Source organism: Mustela nivalis, assembly GCF_964662115.1.
Source record: "Mustela nivalis genome assembly, chromosome: 20".
Classification (NCBI taxonomy): domain Eukaryota; kingdom Metazoa; phylum Chordata; class Mammalia; order Carnivora; family Mustelidae; genus Mustela; species Mustela nivalis.
In genome coordinates this window covers 34,731,754-34,751,538 of record NC_139039.1, presented here as the reverse complement: position 1 = coordinate 34,751,538, position 19,785 = coordinate 34,731,754, and the positions used below count along the sequence as shown (strand labels likewise).

Below are 19,785 nucleotides of genomic sequence, written 5' to 3'. Positions count from 1 at the left end.
AGGAGATTCAAGGCAGGAATCACATTTTTCAGTTTAAGGGTTAAACATTTAGTGAACCATTTTCCAAAATGGACAGAATTTTCATACTCAAGCCTACAGCTAAGGTTAAAAACACAGCTAAATCAGAATTTCCATTAAAAACAATATGCTTCATGTTTATCTAGAAAGTGGAAGAATTTCTATTCTAATTATCACCTGATTTTGAATTACTACTTGATTACAACATAATGGTGCTTAGTCTGACAAGTATAATTCTAAGAAAGAGCTTTCACCTTGATGAACACAGGGAGCGATATGAAACGCTCGAAAGTGCTTTAAGAACAGACTCTATTTTTAGACTGTGAACATTACATAAAAGGGTACAGAGCAGTCTAGAAAAAAAGAATCATGCCAGTTTTGTGTCACTGATGAGGCAGGTTGTGCCTTCCGGATTTCTTCCACTGGAAGAACATATAAACTCTGAAAATGTCTTACATGCCATATATTGCAAACACAGGATAAAGAGATGGTCTGTTGGGGAATTGTAAGTGGCTATTACATTTCTTGCGGATTTAGGAGCAAACAAAGAGAAAAGAAACTAAAAAATTTACTTCTATATAGTGACTGAACTCAAAAATAAAAAAGGTATAGTGAACGTAAAGCCCAACCAAAAAAAAAAAAAAAAAAAAAGGTCCATTTGCCTACAAACTCAGTTTGTGATCAATAAAAGTAGTTTGTGCATTTAAAATTTTTTATTGTATAATATACCATACACTTATTACAGAAGTTGAGTCTAAATATCTGAGCACTATTTATCATTCAGAATAAAAATATTCACAGGTAAATATAAACATGCAAAAGAAGAAAATCAAGTATTATTTGAAAGGGAGTTTTTAGAAATACCTATTATATTCCTAAATAATAGATGGTTAATTTAAAGACAGTTTACTTAACCGGGATTGTGTATTACCTTATTTTCAAACAATCTGGGGTTTAAATCTTGACTTCCAGTGAAAGTATTCAAACAAGTAGTGACATGAATTTGGATAAACCACATCATCTTTGTAAGCCTCATCTACAAAATAAGGATAATTTCCCTTCCCCTATAAAAATAAATAAGATAATGCAAAAGCAAAACAACAACAAACACTTCTTGGAGTGTTTCACTGAATTTAACATAAAGACAAGCCTGGGAGAGAAGGGAGTTGTGAGAGAGAAATGATGATGATGATGAGAGAAACGATCCAACAGAGCAGGAAATCAACCGTAGCCAAGATGGAGAGGAGTTCACAGTTACAAGTGCATGCAACCTTCTCCCCAGCCTCTCTGTGATTCTCTCCCCAGCCTCTCTGTGATTCCTGGTGGTTCACCCCATGGTAGGCGATCCAGGCAGCCCCAAGTGATGTCTTGGTCAGGCCCAGGAAGCCCAGGGCTGCATGCTGGCCAACTTTTAGACCATTAGGTTGTAAGATGAGCCACCACTTACCAAATAAATTCTGTATCTCCGCATCCTTTTTCTTAATTTGTCATTGGACCCAAGAGGGCCTGGCAATGGACCACCATACTTAGAGTAAACGCTAAACTTGCCTGCTGTTTTCATTCTGTTATATTTCATATTTTTAGTTTTTCTTCCAGTGGAAAATTAATGTCCAGAAAATACTAAACTCATATATTAAGAGTTAAGAAAAAAACTACATAGTCTCAATAGATTAGCAGTCTCCTCAAAGGGCTAAATTTTATTTCTAAGCGACATTCCGCTAGAATGATTTCTAAAAGAGTAGCATGATGGATGTTATAATTACCCCAGAACCTTTGGCCTGCCATCTTGACTTTCGGCGTTGCAAAAGCAGCACGGAGATCCTTTTATGAGCCCTATGGCCACCAGTCTTACCAACCTATAATCTTCTAGCTCTTAATCTCATCTTGCTGCAGCCGGTGGGATTTCCAAAATGCCAACTTTAACATACCATTTATGTTATTAAAACATTTTCTAAGAGGTTTTCCCAGCCTCCGATGAATTTCAAGCTTCTTAGAATGGCTTATAAATTCCACCCAGGGCACCTGCTTAGCGTCCGGCCGCATCCCCCCCCCCTCCTCTTCGCTCTCCATGCTCTCCTAACCTTGATTTGCTTTCAGTTCTCTTTCTTCAGGATTTTACACGTGCTATATTTGTGCTAGCACAAGCTTCCCCTGCACAATTTCCTTATGGGGGTCCTGTGCCCTCATAAGATCCTTCCCACATCATTCCATAATCCCCCTGCTGCGGATTTACTCCCTCTCTTCCAGTCGGTTCCTTAGCCTTCATATCCACACGTGTTCAGGTATTACCCTGCTTTCGCTCTCTCTCCCCAGCCTTCCTCAAAGCTAACCGTAATAACCTGATTTCTCCTGAAATGCCTTCATCCAGGGCACAACCCTTATTCACCAGTACTGAGAACAGTTTCCTCTGCCTTCTGAAGAATGAAGCAAGTGGCAAGGAAACTTAAAGAAAAAGAAAGAAAGAAAAAATACTTCTTGAAAAAGATCTAGATGTCTACCTGAATATATATCCAGCAGTTACCTCTCTAAAATATGTAACGTCTCTTTGTTTGCTCTAGGCTGTGGGTGTGTATGTTAAGAACCATTTTATCTATTCTAATCTTTCTCACCTTGACTGTGGCTATAGTTCCCCAACTTCTGCTTCTTTTATTGCTGTTTATTCCCAACCCTGCAGCCCATACATGAAATTCAACAAATTCAAACTAGATTTTGTCATTCTCATTGATTAAGATCTTTCAGGGACTTCAATGCTTTTGTGTTCAGTTTCATAAATTGTCTACAAACACTGTGAGAGATAGTTATAAGACATAAAACAATGAAAGCATGGAGAAAGCAAAGACAAATTCAAATAAAAAGAAAACAGAGTGCCAGTGATTACATTGCAACTGTATAAATAAATAAGTCATTTGTTTATTCCTTAATTCGAGGATATTTACTATGGCTCTCATGCAGTAGTCATGGAGCTAGGAGCGAGATATACAGTAGCACACAAGACAGACAACATCTCTGCCCTTAGTGTTTTGAATAAATGGAATGGTTTTACCTCATCACAATCTAATCAACTCCACCGACTCAAACCTCAGTGAGTTACTCCTCTATACTCCTCTATACTCCTCTAAAATTTTAAATAAATTTTATTTATTGCCATTAATCTGAATTAATTTTGACTGATGTGCGAGTTCACCAGATTGATTTCAGGTTCTTGCTTCTGTCCTGTTCTCCTGTGCATTACTAAGAGTTGCCTTTTCTCTTATTCTTCTGTTCAGTACACGTTTATTGATCTTCCCAGTCCACCACAAGAGGAAGAAAAAGGGTATCTTAACTCATGAATATTTCCCCACACCCCCTCTTGGGGCTACTGACACGAGCCCCTTCCTGGGGTCAGCATCTCTGTCAATCAAACTTATTATCACTTCAAGTACTGCTCCTGTAGTCACCCTTGGTAAATGCCAGTTTTTAATTGGAAGGAAAGGGATGAATGCTGAGCAAAAACCACTTTGAAAGAGGCTTTAGTTGGAATAAAAGCATCAGGAAAGGCTAAAGGCCAAGAGGGTATAGAGAAGAAAGAGCAATATGAGAAAAGAAATATGTTGTGTGCTTAGAATGGTGTCTCACTGGCAGAATTCTGTCATGGCCTGTGTCACCATGTTTCATCCAGAAATGTCACAAGCGGATGGCAGGGGAAGAAGCTTCAGCCTATCCCAATCCACATGGCCCTCCTGGAAACAAACTAACTTGCCTTCCTATCATTGTATCAGTTTTGAGCCTCAGGCCCTCTGTCTTTTATCCACTTGTTCTGGGGGAAAGAGGAACTAAGAAAAACAAAAGCAAAAACAAAGGGAAGAGAAATCTCAGGACAGATTCTGGTCTCAGGTTTCACATCCTCTGGGGTTAGCATCTCTCTTCTTCTTCTCTCTTCATGACGTCATTCAAAGATGCCATGGTTTCTCTCTCTACCTACTTGTTACATGCTGAAAAAGAACAAGAGAGGTACAGAGAGAAAGATATTCATCCTACAGGACTAAAAATAACTACCTAGTATTCAGAAGGGAAAGGGAAGCTGGCAAAGTCCAAAAATACAAAGTAATGTGCTTACACATCAAGGTGTCTTGAATTTCCTCAGTAACTTCTTGGTCAATAATTCAGCCTCAGGCTTCATTAGGGCGCTGGTATAAATCAGCATACTGAAAGTCCTTTCTGATTACTTAATGAACCAAAACACTTCCATATTTGGAAGTGATATCTGGAAGTCTGTATCTTCATTCAAAAAGCCTGTCCAATGACACATTGGGGCAGATCCCACATATGCCGAGGGACATTCTCTACCAGCTCATATAAGCAAATGTTTACCGGCCATCTTCGTATTGAAAAAGTTGGATGACTGTGCAGGAAATCAATTTTCTATGTTCAAAGCTTATTAATCACTACCATCTTTATGTCACATCAAGGAATAAGATCAGCATTAGCTATGAAGTATTCAGGAGAAAACAATGTCTTTCCTTATGTGCTCACAGCCTTAAACATAATAAATGGCTTGCACTGAAATTAACAACAGACGCCATATTGCATCTTCATAGTAAATATAAAAAAGAGGAGAGCTTATTGACCTCAACTGGTAGCAAACAAAAAAAGAAATAAAACCTCAATATTCAAATTCAAGTAAATATTTTTATCTGATATAAAAAAGGAGAATGCTCACAGTATATACTGATTTTGTATCTATAAAATTATCTTTTAAAATGATGGTTTGTGTTAACTAATATTAAATACTAATTTGGTACAAAATGCCATATGCACATTATGTGGGGAAAATTAATGGAATTGCATCTGCATTCCTCAGAGAGCAAGTGAAATCAGTTATATGTTAATGGGTTGGACAGCAAAAGAAATTCTGATTGGCTATCGCTGTGCATTGTTGGACCAAAACCTCTATACCTCAGAGTCCTGCAGTTTCCATAGAAACACAGCACTAGCTAATGTAAAAGCAATAGTTCTCTTCAGACAAAAGGCTTGCCTGAGCTTTCATTTCAGTACACCAAAACCTGAATAACAAAGCCTTTATCTCCACAAACAGAAAAGAAATTTTTCAATAAGCTAAATGTCAAAACCAAAATATTCCACCATTTCATAAATATTTTTGAAAATAAATCGCTCAATCGAAATTAACTGAAATGAAGTAAACAAAATTCCCTTAATTATTTCTTTAATTTACATATCAAAGTAATGAAACCCAGTTCTATCAACTTTGTTGCCCAACAAATCTTGAAGTTCATCAGCAAAACTGAAAACCCCTGTATCTAATGTCCACTAAGGATAATCAAGGTCTATAGATCAGAGTTCTGTCAATATCACTGTTTTCAACTTAGATATTTCTCTAATAAAAGCATGACCACCCAGTTTGTGTGTATGAAGCCCAATGAGGAGGAAACTGCAATGGAGTTTATCTTGTTTCTCCCTCTTACTGTACTGAAAGTCTCCCAAAAGGTCAGCTATTAACCATTGGGTTAATAATACAGTGTCTAATATAACTTGACCTGGTAATTACTTCAAAGTATCAATTAACTTATTCATTTTTTCATACAAAATATAAATCCTTCCAAATAGTATGTCATTAGAATCCCTTCCTCACCCAATCTATAGAACACTAATGACATTATTAGTGTACTAATACACTAAGAGTGACATACATTATTCAAAATATATGTTGACAAACAGACATTAACACAATCAAATAATAAAGCCAATCTAAATAACTAAAAGAACTCAACTTTGGTACTGTATTTTGTCATAGAATTCAACAATACATAAGTTCCAAAGAGAAACTGAAAACAACTGAGTACCGAGCTTTTTAGATAAAATAATTTAAGTCATGAGTGAATTTCACGAGTATTTTATACAAGGAACAGTATCATAAAATAAAGATAAGACCCTTGTAATAACTGAACCATACAGCAAAGAATAATTATCAATGGCAAGATTTGATCATTATACTACAATCAACTGGTTAGAAAAACCTCATGTTATAGTCATGATTGTAAATAAAGGATAATTGAAAGAGGAGTAAATAAAGGATAATTGAAAGAGGAAACAGCTGACAAATCACTAAAAAAGGATTAGGTAAAAATAGTTATTTTCTATCTTTGAATTTATAAAACTAATGATATATTAAAAAATACATTCTCAAACACTCATCAATAGGTTAAATTTGTTCCTTCATTGTTTCAACTAAAAATGCCCATAAATTGTGGCCAGACTATATTCTCACATGGATATAAACTAAAATCAGGATATAAGGTGAACAGAATTACGTAGTACTAATATTCTTATTTTCTGTCTGTGTGAATGTGTAAGATGTACCATGGCTGAGGTTTATACCCTTACTAGATCTCACGTTAGGCTGAAATCTTTGGATGTACTGATAGTTGGTCTACAGCTTTGCAAGTCTGGATACTGTCAAAATGTTTGCAGTTGAAAAAATATTTGCAGTAAAGAAAAATATCTTTGTGTCAAATAAACAATACTAACCTCATGAAATTTCAAGAAGTTGAGGAATGTAGACCCAATCAGGTATAAAACACACACCTGAGGAGGACCCTTGATATTCTGTAGCCACGAAAGACACAAACGGAAAAAGAAAAAGTTTGTCTCTAAGATCCTACTTAAAAATCAGTGTTGTTTCAGCTTGATAGCAATTTTTTTCATCTATAACACGTTCCTTTGACACACAATCGGGGGTTCTGAATGCATTTCCAGTAGAGATTATGGTTATACCTCCCTTATCTTGCACCCAACCCATTGTTGTGTCCAAGGTCAATGTTTATCTATAAACTATGCAACAAGTGTGTAAATGTAGTCATAATATTTTCAAGAACAATACAATAAAATGTATCATCTTTTTTGGTTACCATAGTTCTATAAGCGATCATTTCATTCTCTAATAAATACTGGAATATATACAATGGAATTCTGTCAGTCTCCGTGTATTTTTTTTCCTTCCAAGTTTTTATTTAAATTCCAGTTAGTTAACATATAGTATAATATTAGTTTCAGGACTAGAACTTAGTGATTCACCACTTAATATAACACCCAGTGCTCATCACAAATGCTCTCCTTAAGCTTGTTTAACCCAACCCCCCTGCCCATCTCCCCTCCAACAATTCTCAGTTAGTTTTCTATACTTAAGAGTCTGTTTGATGGTGTCTCTCTCTCTCTCTTTTCCCCCTATGTTCATGTTTTGTTTCTTAAATTCCATATATGAGTGAAATCATATGGTATTTGTCTTTCTCTGAGTTATTTTGCTTAGCACCATATACTCCAGCTCCAACCACATCATTGCAAAGGGCAAGATTTCATTCTGGCATTGGATATACATGTACTTGGTAGTAATTTTTAGTTCTCTCCTATTACTACCAAATATTTTGTATTTTTTTTTAAGATTTTATTTATTTATTTGACAGAGAGAGATCACAAGCAGACCGAGAGGCAGGCAGAGAGAGAGAGAGGGAAGCAGGCTCCCCGCTGAGCAGAGAGCCCGATGTGGGACTCGATCCCAGGACCCTGAGATCATGACCTGAGCCGAAGGCAGAGGCTTAACCACTGAGCCACCCAGGCGCCCCAGTATTTTGTATTTTAAAATAGCATGAAAAAAATTCACACAGCAGAGGAAAAGAAATGACAGCTTCATTCCCAAACACCTTGTTTTCGGGGCACCTGGGTGGCTCAGTGGGTTAAGCCTCTACATTCGGCTTGGGTCATGGTCTCAGGGTCCTGGGATCGAGCCCTGCATCAGGTTCTCTGCTCAACAGGGAGCCTGCTTCCCGCCTCTCTCTCTGCCTCTCTCTCTGTCTGCCTCTCTGCCTGCCGCTCTGCCTACTCATGACCTTTCTCTCTGTCAAATACATAAATAAATAAGATCTTTAAAAAAAAAAAAAAAAAAAAAAAAAACCTTGATTTCATAGTCCGTGAAAGGGCATGCAAAGTTCTATCTACCGAATTTCAAAACAATTAAAAGAGAAATTGGGAAATTTTCTGATGATATAAAAAACATATAAATTATTATAAAGCAAGTCATGTGTGAAATACACTCCAAAACATAATCTACTTTCTTTAGAAAAGCTAATTAAAGGTTTTTAAAAAGAGTGAATTTTTTTTTCTACCACCTTGGATTAATGTGCTGTGAAAACCCAAGTTATAGATCTATAAATCAGGCCATTTGGGATGAAAGCACAAAAAGAGAGGTTGTATTTTACTCTGTATAGACTGACGCTGGACTAGAACACTAAGAAGAAAAGCTTGAGGGAAAAAGTAAAAATGTCAAAAGACACTAATCGACTGACACTGAGTTCAAGGAAATTTTCAGATTACAAAATTTCAAGAGCACAATAAATGTGATATCAACACTAATTTGTAGTGTGAAAATTACCATCAAAATTGCAAGAAGTTGAAACAAAGGATTTTTTTAAAGGGAAAATAAAAGAGGTAACACTCTAATGAGAAAACTCTTTTTCAAAAAGATCTAAAGCAATGTTAAATACACACACACACACACACACACACACATATATAGGGCCCATATACAACATATATATATGTATATGTGGGTACTCAAAATGGAGTCACTTGTGCTAAGGCCATGTCACCAAACCAAAACTAACTTAACTGCAATTTTATCCTCCTCCAGGAATGTATCTCAACCTGTCAGTCCAAAATTCCCTGTCAGCTGTAGTAAGTGACCTGATAGACCCCTTCCCATCCCTGAAAGATGAGGTAAGCCACTTCTCCTTGTCCCTGCCCCTTCTGACTATAAAAGTATCCCATTTTGTATGGCTCTTTGGAGCTCCTTTCTACTTGTTAGATGAAAAGCTGTCCAATTCAAGAATCATTGAATAAAGCCAATTTGATCTTTAAATGTACCCAGCTGAACTTTTTAAACAGCAAGAACCCTAATAAAACTTTCTTAGATAAAAATTTCAATTCGATATTATCTAAGCATCTATCCTAAAAGTGTCCTATTCTGAACTGACTTACCCCCTGTGTTAAGCCAATTTATATGTAAATTCCACGGAGAATTAGGTTAATGTGCCTTTTTCATGTAACTGACAGTAAGAGCAAATGTATCTTCCCACTTGGCTTCCAAACAAAGACCCAGCCAACCTTGATGTGAGGAAGGCAATCTGGAAGGAGTAACAGAAACTCAGTGTCTGAAAGAGCAAACTGTGCTGATTCATGATGTAAAACTTGAGCTGCTGCCAAAAAAGTCAGGTGTGTAAGGGATCTCTGAGCATCTTTTAACTTATTCAGTCTCTAATATATTCAAACATTGATCTTGGAAGCATGACAAGAGTTAGCAATGACTGAGAAGCTGCCCTGGGAAATCAATTTCATGAATGGGAAGAGTAAGAATCCTCACCTCAATAATACTTAGTTTCATTGTATATTTAGTTTCCTAACAAAGTTGCATTTTCCTTACAGAAGGTCACCATTCAAGTTCACACTTACATATCCATCGCCTACTATAATTTTTAAAACTGCTAATATATTTTAATATATACAAAGGATTAGGTATGTAAAATAAGTGGCCATTTTGGAAACAAAGGGAAAATGAAAGTATATGAACTGAAATGGTGGACCTAGTAGGGATGGACGTCTTTAAACCACATCCTTGTCAAGGCCTATCCACTAGCTCCAATTCTGACAGCAAGCTCTCTATTGAGAAATTCTTGCCCCAAAGCGAAGAAACAAAGATAATATGTATTTTTAATGACAACATTTACAAACTCCCAATTTTATTTTAGACCTTCCTCGTAGCTATGGAATGATGAGTGGGGGAAGACTGTGGTAGAGAAGAGAATAAGTAGAAGCAAGACAGTGAGACTGGGCACTGCCATTATGGCAATGGGAGTCTTTGTAGGGAGACAGGCTTGGGACTGAATAGTTCTGGCCATTATTGGCTGTGAGACTAGATTCAATAAGTGGTCTACTCTATTAGCTAGAGCTGATGATCCTAGGTTTTTGCTTAATTGTCTTTATAAACAAAACAGCACTCAGCCTTTCAGAGTCTTTGCTAATGGGTTCAATATGACCTAATCTGGAATTTTAATAAATAAAACTACATATCTTACTCCCTGACATATAGTAGATGTTCAGTAAATTCTATAAGGAATATATTTTTATTGATATAAACTCACCCATGAAGTTATTTCTCTATATAACATAAAGTTATCAGAGAGGGAACATTCTCCTCTTTACTAAATTTGTACAAAAATTAGAATATAAATTTTCTCTTCAAGACTCCTAAAGTGTGTTATGTCTACTTGTCTTGTAAGTTACAGGGTTAGACTTCATATTTTGTAATTAGTAATTTCTAATTTTTAATTAGAAAATATCAAAACATTGCAAATTTTGAATAGAATTAACTTCCTAACAGCATATTAAATTCACATAAATGAATATATTAAACATATAATCTTAAGCCTTTACTCCAATGTTACTAGAATTCAATAATGTGTCCAATATATTATCTACAGATGATGAAGAGCACAGAAATTATTCAGTTTTCTTAGAAAAAAGCAGATCTCATTCTGTTGTGGGAAAACTGTGAAAAATAAGTAATGAAAAATTTTTTTAGGGTTTTTTTTTTTTTTTTTTAAGATTTATCCATCCATTTGGGGTGGGGAGCAGAGGCTGAGAGAGAGATTGTAACTGTCATTACTGATCATTGTAACTGTCTTTGCTTTATACACTTTACTTACCTAATAGAACTAAACTAGAAATAAAAATTTGACATTTCTATTTTTTCTTTTTTTTTCCCAATTTTTATTCAAATTCTAGTTAGTTAACATCAAGTATAATGTCGGTTTCAGGAGTAGAATTTAGTGATTCATCACTTACATGTAACACCCAGTGCCCAGCACAAGTGCCCTCCTTTTTTTTTTTTTCAGGGGAAAGCGCGAACGCAGTCCCCCACTACCACAAATTATGCAGTCGAGTTTCCCACATTTGGGGAAATTGCAGGGGTCAGCACATCCGGAGTGCAATGGATAAGCCTCGCCCTGGGAAAACCACCTTCGTGATCATGGTATCTCCCCTGCCAGGTAAGTATACAAGTGCCCTCCTTAATACTACTCAACCCAACCCCACCCACCTCCCTCCATCAACCTTCAGTTTGTTCTCTAAAGTTAAGAGTCGTTTATGGTTTGCTTTTCGCTCTTTTTTCTCCCCTTCCCTTATGTTCATCTGTTTTATTTCTTAAATTCCACATATGAGTGAAATTGTATGGTATTTGCCTTTTTCTGACCGACTTACTTTGTTGAGCATAATACACTCTAGCCCCATCCACGTCATTACAAATGACAAGATCTCATTCTCTTTGAAGAACCATTTGACATTTAAAAGAAGGTCTTTGATGAATCCACTTGGTATTTATAGAGCAGTAATCCCGTCTACTGCTTTCCTTAGCACCTACTTACTTGCTTCTCACTGCTTTTACCACAAAGCTTTGCATCCACCTGCTTACTTCTCTCTCCTTCCAGCTCCAGTTCAGCTCTAACCCTTATTCACAGATGTCAGGGCATAACTAGAAGATCAGTAGGGCAGGCCCACCAGAACTATTTTCTTACAGCATCAAGATTTCCCATGGTTAGAATTATCCTGCAGTAATGTGCAGCATTTAATCTAAGCTGTAACTAGTACCCTGATCATAGGAAGCCTGGAAAATACTTAAAACCAGTCACCGACATTTTTCCGATAGTCCAGTTCTACTGTGCTCGTCCAGCTACATATTTAAGATAAGGACAAAAAAAAAAAAAAAAAAACTGGAGGTAAGAAAAAACCAAACAGCACAGAGATTTGTTCATTAAAGATTCCTCAATTTGGGTGCCTGGGTGGCTCAGTGGGTTAAAGCCTCTGCCTTCGGCTCAGGTCATGATCCCAGAGTCCTAGGATCGAATCCCGCATCAGGTTCTCTGCTCAGCAGGGGGCCTGCTTCTCTCTCTCTCTCTCTGCCTGCCTCTCTGCCTACTTGTGATTTCTGTCTGTCAAATAAATAAATAAAATCTTAAAAAAAAAAAAAGATTCCTCAATTTGCTTTCCACTTACTATGACATTTTGATTGTGATCACCTACTAATCCTTTCTTCAATAATATAGATCCATAATATATAAAAAATAGCAACATTATTATATATAAAATACATCATCTATTACATAATTATATAAATGTATCAATAGCATAATCAAATATTAATAACATATACATTTCTATATAAATATGCATACAACATAAATATTATTACATTTTTATTATACAACTAAAATAAAATTCGTTAATTCTTTATTTACAACTCTGCTGGTAACTGAGGTAAAATCCATCCTATAAAATTATATTCCAGCAGAAAGATCGCCATCAAGTTCGCAACATGTTTGTGAAAAACGACAGCAGAATGGTTTCACACTCTGCACGTGGCCTCGCCAGCTCTGGTTCTCCATCTAGCCCTGGGCACACTGCTGTTTCTCATGATACCGCCTTTTAATCTTACCTAGCTTGACCGAATGACTGCTAACCATTTGATCTTTAAGGCTCTGCAGATACACCTTTACTTATAAAAATATGTTTAAAGTAACATGGGCATGGAGAGTGATTTCTATTTTGTTTTGGTTTGAGGATGCATAGGGAACATGCTCCCCGGCCGCTCCCTATAGAGCAACCTCATTCTTTTCTCCAGCACAAGGTAGGGCTTCGGAGAGGGGATGGCACTCCAGCACGTCCCAGGTAAGTTGGCAGGCGTATGCGGGCAACGGGAATGCATGTTTGCCGTGCGGCACTGTTCTTACACAGCTTCTCCGGCATCGTGGCCCTCCAGAATACAAACCACCATCACACGCTAGACTGGGCGCCAACCTGCTCCACACAGCTCTGGAAGCAGAGGCCACGGAAGATCAATTAAGACATCTGAAAAGACTTTTCTGTTAAATGGGATAAAAATTAGCAACTCTATGGGCGCCTGGGTGGCTCAGTGGGTTAAGCCGCTGCCTTCGGCTCAGGTCATGATCTCAGGGTCCTGGGATCAAGTCCCGCATTGGGCTCTCTGCTCAGCAGGGAGCCTGCTTCCCCCTCTCTCTCTGCCTGCCTCTCTGCCTACTTGTGATCTCTCTCTGTCAAAAAAATAAATAAAATCTTTAAAAAAAAAATTAGCAACTCTGTGGCTCTTTCTTCACTTTGACAACAAAGACACAGCTCGAGCAGTGGTGTGACCTTACCGAACAGGCTAGTCCCCATATATTCTTAGGAAGGAAATACGAAGGTGAAATAGTTCAAAGGAAATAAGGGAGAAACAGGAGTTCAAAATTAATATGCTTTGTGAAAAGAGTGGCTTCTTTCAAAGGAGACAATACATTTGTATTCATTTTGGAAAACAAAATGAAACTGTAGTAACATACAACAACTTAGAGCGGGGGCACCCTCAGTGGAAAGAACATTTTCGTAGTCAGAAGAAACACCATCTTAGCGCATGCTCTAACTTCTCATAAACTGACTACCTGTCTGAGGTTCAGGTTCTTAGTCTGCAAAAGGAAGCACGTATGTGCAAGACCAGAGCTTTCTGTCACTTCTGTTCAACCCAAGAGTCTGGCACAGAGCAGGAGGTCAACAAGGGTTGTTCAGTAAACATACAGGTGTGGTGAGCATCCGATGCATGGGTGTACAAAAACGCCACCTCCAACACATGCACACTCACGCCTGTCTTTGTTTCCTTATCCTCACTGTTTTGGCTTAACCATAAAATATTTTAGGAATTATCTTGAATTGTATGACAATTTGAATTTCCCTAACACACAACAGCTAATGTTTTCTGAATAATACCTAGACTATCTGGATACCATGAAGCTTTAGAGAAACGAGGAAACCAATTTCACAATCTGTTCCCAAAGTGTTCCCTATCTCCCAAATCAGTGAGTTTGTTGTCGCCCGTCTACAATACACCTTTCTGGGGGTAGTTCTGAGCCAATGTTTCAGTTCCAAATACTCAGATGAGTCAGGTGAAGTCCTAACATGTGCACAAAAGACCAGCCTGCGGTTGAGGAATTCAGGGATCTCAGGAACATACGCTCAGTCTCAGCCAGAAGGACAAGGTGTTTGGAGACGCAGGAAAATGAAATCCACAGCTCATCACCAGCAGCACCGAATGACTCAGAGTTGTATAAAAACAGCTTAAAAATGAAGCAACGGGCCTCAGGCACAGTAATAAAAATCAAAAATGAAACAAGACAACCATAACATTCACTTCGTTTTCATACCATCACTCAAATGACACCCAGAGTGGGGAAATAAGACCACAGAAGCACATACATTTTCCCCCTGGAGACTCAAACAGCAAAAAGGAACCTGAGTGGTCTGCGTGGATGCCCTGAGGACATGAAGGGAAGGGGGGCAGGGCAGGGGACCCATGGCTCCTCCACTGTGTTGCAAAGATTATGAAGCAGGAAGAGGAAAGACATTTCAGATATCGTTAATGACATCGTAATTTCTGTATCTGAAATTACTTTGGGCTCGTGCTCAGCCCTTTCCAGCTTCCTAAAACCCCTTCCTTTCTGAACTCCTTTTGTTTTCTGATCATGGACATGCACTGAATTTCGATCCCTTCCTCAGTCCCGTCTCTGTCTCTGATATTCTCCAACCCAAACCTTTCATTATTGTCTCTATGCAGATTATTTGAATTTCTTCCCAATCTTCCATCTTTCACTTGAGATTCATGTTCACATTTCTAAATGCTTCGGGCCCTATACACACAGCCCAACACGGCCATCTGGATGACTCCCCAGGGCAAAGTCCCTGTATAAAATTAAACTCACGGGTACCTGGGTGGCTCAGTGGGTTAAAGCCTCTGCCTTCAGCTCAGGTCATGATCCCCGGGTCCTGGGATCGAGCCCCACATTGGGCTCTCTGCTCAGCGGCGAGCCTGCTTCTCCCCTCTTACTCTGCCTGCCTCTGGACCTACTTGTGATCTTTCTCTGTCAAATAAATAAATAAAGTCTTTAAAAAAAATAAATTAAGAAAAATTAAACTCACCTTTTATTTCATAGTAAGAGGTCCATCACTATCAAATCAAAATCATACCACGATTCTGGTCCTTTCCTTCCGTACTCCCAAGACATCCAATCGGTCATCTATCAAGTTCTGCCAGTGCCGTGAGACACTGTCTGCCCAATCTCCCCACATCCCTATTATTCCATTAACATTAGGATTCCAAAACAGATATGTAGATGGCTGGAAACACTTCTTTACTGACCACAAATTCTTCTCCAGTGTGCATTTCTGAATCCTTCTCTCCTAATGCATGGCTTTACAACTCCTACTTTCATAAAGATCCAAAAGTCATGTTCTATAATGAATGGTTTTCAGCAGAGGGGCAAGTAATGACCCCTGTCCAAGCCTCAAGTTTCTCAACTACAATATGTAGAAATCCTCCTGGCATCTATCTAATTGGATTGTTGCAAGCTCTAGAATGTAGGAAGGCTGAATCGGTGCCAACCATAACAAGCATCATCACTTAATTACCAAGTTCTGCTGTTTTTTTTTTTTTAAAAAAAGGTTAGACCCAAAGCTTCCAATCATCTGGCCCCAATTTTATTTCACAAACTACTCTTCCATATACCCTGGTTCTACACAAGGACCTTCCAAGTTTCTCAAAATTCTTTTTCCTTACCTACCGTGGGCTTTTTGCTAAGACTGTTCCTCTTAGCAGTGGAAGAGTGATGGATTATCATCTCACCAATCTCTACCTTTCAAAATCTTAACTACCCTTAAACGTTCACAAAAAAAGAATCACATTTGTGTGGAAACTCCCTGAAATCCCAATGGAAAGAAAACTAAGAAAACCATACCCAGTCTTATAAGGTAGGAGTTCACATTTATGACTCTCTCCTACTTAGTCATTTGTTCTTGGAATACAGAAATAATGTTATCATTATATGTTTGATGGTTCTCTGATAAACAATTTAGTAAATGAGTAAAACTCTCCTGTCTATACAAATTCATCACATTTGATTAACCAGTAGAATAAACCAAATAAAAAATAGCACTTTATTATCCCAGAATATCTGCAATTACAGAAATTACAGACAAGTTGTACAAATTACATTATATATTTTAATAATTTATATGCCATAATAGCATAAATTGCATTTTTGCATATGCCTTAAGGACACAGCTAACAAATGATTTGCAAAATTAAGTAGTGAAAACAATTATTTTCATTTCTTCTCTTAGTATATGTTATTGTTTGAACTGCTAAAATACTATTTACAAACAGAAATGATGATTCAGTGACTGACATTCTAAAAATATACATTTGTTTTGTTCTGAATATATTAAGTAAAATCAATGCATAATTGGTAAAAACCAATGTCTCTAATATACATTTGAAAAAATATATTGTCCTAAATTATCAGCAACAATGAAAGAAAACTCAGAAAAGGTAATACTAATGCTAAATTATTTTCAAAACTTCCCTACTTTAATAATAATTGTACTTCCCCTTATGCTCTTGTTTTGCCTTTTTTTTTTTTTTAAGATTTATTTATTTATTTATTTGGCAGAGATCACAAGCAGGCAGAGAGGCAGGCAGAGAGAGAGGGGGAAGCAGGCTCCCCCACTCAACAGAGAGTCCAATGCAGGACTCAATCCCAGGACCCAGGGATCATGACCTGAGCCGAAGGCAGAGGCTTTAACCCACTGAGCCACCCAGGCGCCCCTCTTGTTTTGCTTTTTAAATGAGAACTACTTTGAATTAACTGTTACCTGACAAAATAATGTTTTTGTTTCCTTCCTCTGCTATAACAGTAGTGGTTCTAAGCTTAAAAACAAATTATTAAATAGTCAGACACTGCTTCAACATCCTCACTTTCATCTGTATAGAAAAAAACTAATTTAAAATAGAATCTTAGATTAAGTCATATGAATCCTACGATTAGGATAGTTTCTTAAGGACTAAGAAAAGAACTGAACACTTGTGACTTACTTATGATAGGTGTGGTATATTTCTCTGTTTTCATCAGAAATTTAAAAACTTTTTCTGACTTCAATGCTCCATAAATTAAATTAAGAAAGTTGGTATTTGTAGAAAACCAATTATATAATACAGAAAGAAAACTTAATGACTTAAAACAATCCAGAATTTATTCAAGCACAACATTAAAGCCTAACACTTGCACAGAATTACACACTTTGATATAAGCATATAAGATGAATGCATATTTTGATGTGATTCATTAAGGCAAAGCTAGTAAAAAAACACATGGATAAAATGTTATGAACGATATACTTTAAATATGTTTTATACTTTAGTAAATAGATTATATGAGGGAATACATAGGTTGATAAGAAATTACTTGGATTATGGTTTGGTCCTTCATTTTGTGACACTATACCACAGCATTTACAGACAAAATATTAAATAATTATAAAAATAAATTTTATTGCTACAAGTTCAAATCTGAGGAGAAAAATCAGGATTAATCTAGAGAAGTTCAAATTCCTTCTATGAGTGGCATCATATTTGCATAGCTTCAGAGGCTGTCTCTGAAATATTTATGAACGGAGGTGGTCATTCTAACATGTTCACAAATTTTTAAATATCACTTCCTCCAGTGGGCGGAGCATGAGTGGAGTTCCTAAAGTATAGGAGGGACTTAATAACCCGCATTTTATGAATACAGTAGAGAAGGAAGGACAGGAAGTTTACAGAAAGGCGACTTGGTAGACAGCCCCGGAACCAAGCAATCAATGTTAATATTATCCCTGTGGTACTCACCCTCAAAATCCAGAACCCATGACACCCATGAGAAAGCATCATGCAAACACCAAATAAGAGATATTCTTTGAAACACTTGACCAGAACTGTTCAAAAATGTCAAGATCACACAGAACAAGGAGAGATTGAAAAACCATCACACATGGGAGGAAACTAGGGAGATAGGACTGAATGCAAGTTCATGTCCTAGGTTAGATCTGAGAGCATTAAACGACATTAGAAATCCAAAAAGTCTTTAGTGTGTTGATGTCAATTTCTAAGTTTTAATAAGTGTACCATGTTTCTGTAAGAATTGGGGGAAGTTGGGTGACATGCAAGAACTTTCTGTACTATCCTTGTAATGTTTTTCTAAATTTAAAATTATTTCAACATTAAACTACTGAAGAAAAATTCATTCTATGTGTATATGAAATGATCAATGTGAACTTTAATAAATGATGTAAAACCAAAGTATTATAGGCATTATTACTGCCATCATGAGCTCTACATATGCTGAATGTCTGTGTGTGTGTCCATGTGTATGTGTGCGTGCGTGCGTGCGTGTGTAATCATGCATGACAGTGAACGGGACTGCCGGAGGTGAGGCAGTACAGGTCATGATGCAGAGCACAGACTCTGGAGCAGACTCTGTGAACTTGAGTCCTGGCTGCTGCATTTCTCAGCTGTGAAACTAAGTCACCAACCTCTCCATGACTCTATGACCTCATTTCTAAAATAAGAACAATAATAGTAACTGCGTGTAACAGAGAGTCAAAGACGGCCACTTTTAATTCATTTCCTCTCTTCTTATGCATGCTGCCTCTTTCACTGAGAATTGGGCTCTAATACCCCTCCCCTTGAATCTGGGTTAGCTTTGGTGACTTGCCTTTATAAATGCAACGTGGCAGAAGAGGAATTCTTAGATTTCTGAGGCTAGATTGCAACAATCCTCGTTGACTATTGCCTCGGTGTCTGAGAGCACTTGCTCTTCCGAGACTCCCTCTCAGAACCCAGCCGCCATGCTGTGAGACATCCAAGTCACACACAGAGGCCACACACAGGTGCACTGGTGCAGAAGTCTCTGTGGACAGAGTGTCAGCCAAGCGCCAGCATCAACTGAGTCCTCTTGGACATTTCAGCCCAATCGAGACCCTAGATGACTGCAGGTGTCCCAGGATCTGGTAGCCAGTGTCACATGGAGGAGAAGAATGAACCAGACAATCCACACAACTCTGAGAGAAAAAAAATAACTGTTGTTATCAATCACTAACTCTGGGGTTTCTTTATTAAGCATCATCCTTCCTACAGCTGTTTGGAGAATAAGATGAGTTAAGTGTATTATGTGAATTTTTACTATCGTTACAGTTATTATTCTCCTGTCTACCACAATTCCCTCAAAAGTGTACCCAAACTGATCATTCATCGAATTCACCTTCTCTTATGCAGACGCAGGAAAACAATCCTTTTTAGCACCTGCATTCATTCTACTCATACGTTGTCAACAGATCTCACACAGACCGTAACAATGAATCCAATAAAAAAAAACTGCAAGGGGCGCCTGGGTGGCTCAGTGGGTTAAGCCGCTGCCTTCGGCTCAGGTCATGATCTCAGGGTCCTGGGATCGAGTCCCGCATCGGGCTCTCTGCTCAGCAGGGAGCCTGCTTCCTCCTCTCTCTCTCTGCCTACTTATAATCTCTCTCTATCAAATAAATAAATAAAATCTTTAAAAAAAAAAACTGCCAGAAATTTATTTATGGCTTCAAAAACACACACAGATAAATTAGCATTTTATATAAACACTAACGAGATTAACCTACTCACAGTTTGGATGAATTCGACAACTTGTTATTGACCCCCTGCCACAAGCCAGTCACCATGCTGGGCGCAGGGGATACAATGAAGGGCTAGAAGGATGTGGCCCTCTGCTTGTGTAGTCTGCAGACTCAGTCCAGCAAAAGGGCTGAAAATCACCAAGCAATTAC

The 19,785-nt window shown here is 37.7% G+C and overlaps 1 protein-coding gene and 2 long non-coding RNA genes across 6 annotated transcripts in view; all 3 read right to left on the bottom strand.

The window, feature by feature from the left end:
* The window catches only part of GPM6A (glycoprotein M6A), a 342,679-nt gene that overhangs the window by 109,993 nt on the left and 212,901 nt on the right, over positions 1-19,785 (bottom strand). The window lies entirely within an intron of this gene.
* Positions 713-6,623, bottom strand: LOC309855486. Its single transcript, XR_014306828.1, has 2 exons — positions 6,544-6,623; positions 713-3,989 (listed from the first exon to the last, which is right to left on the bottom strand). It is a non-coding gene; the product is annotated as an uncharacterized lncRNA (long non-coding RNA).
* On the bottom strand, positions 10,633-11,711 carry LOC309855392. Its single transcript, XR_014306771.1, has 2 exons — positions 11,122-11,711; positions 10,633-10,938 (listed from the first exon to the last, which is right to left on the bottom strand). It is a non-coding gene; the product is annotated as an uncharacterized lncRNA (long non-coding RNA).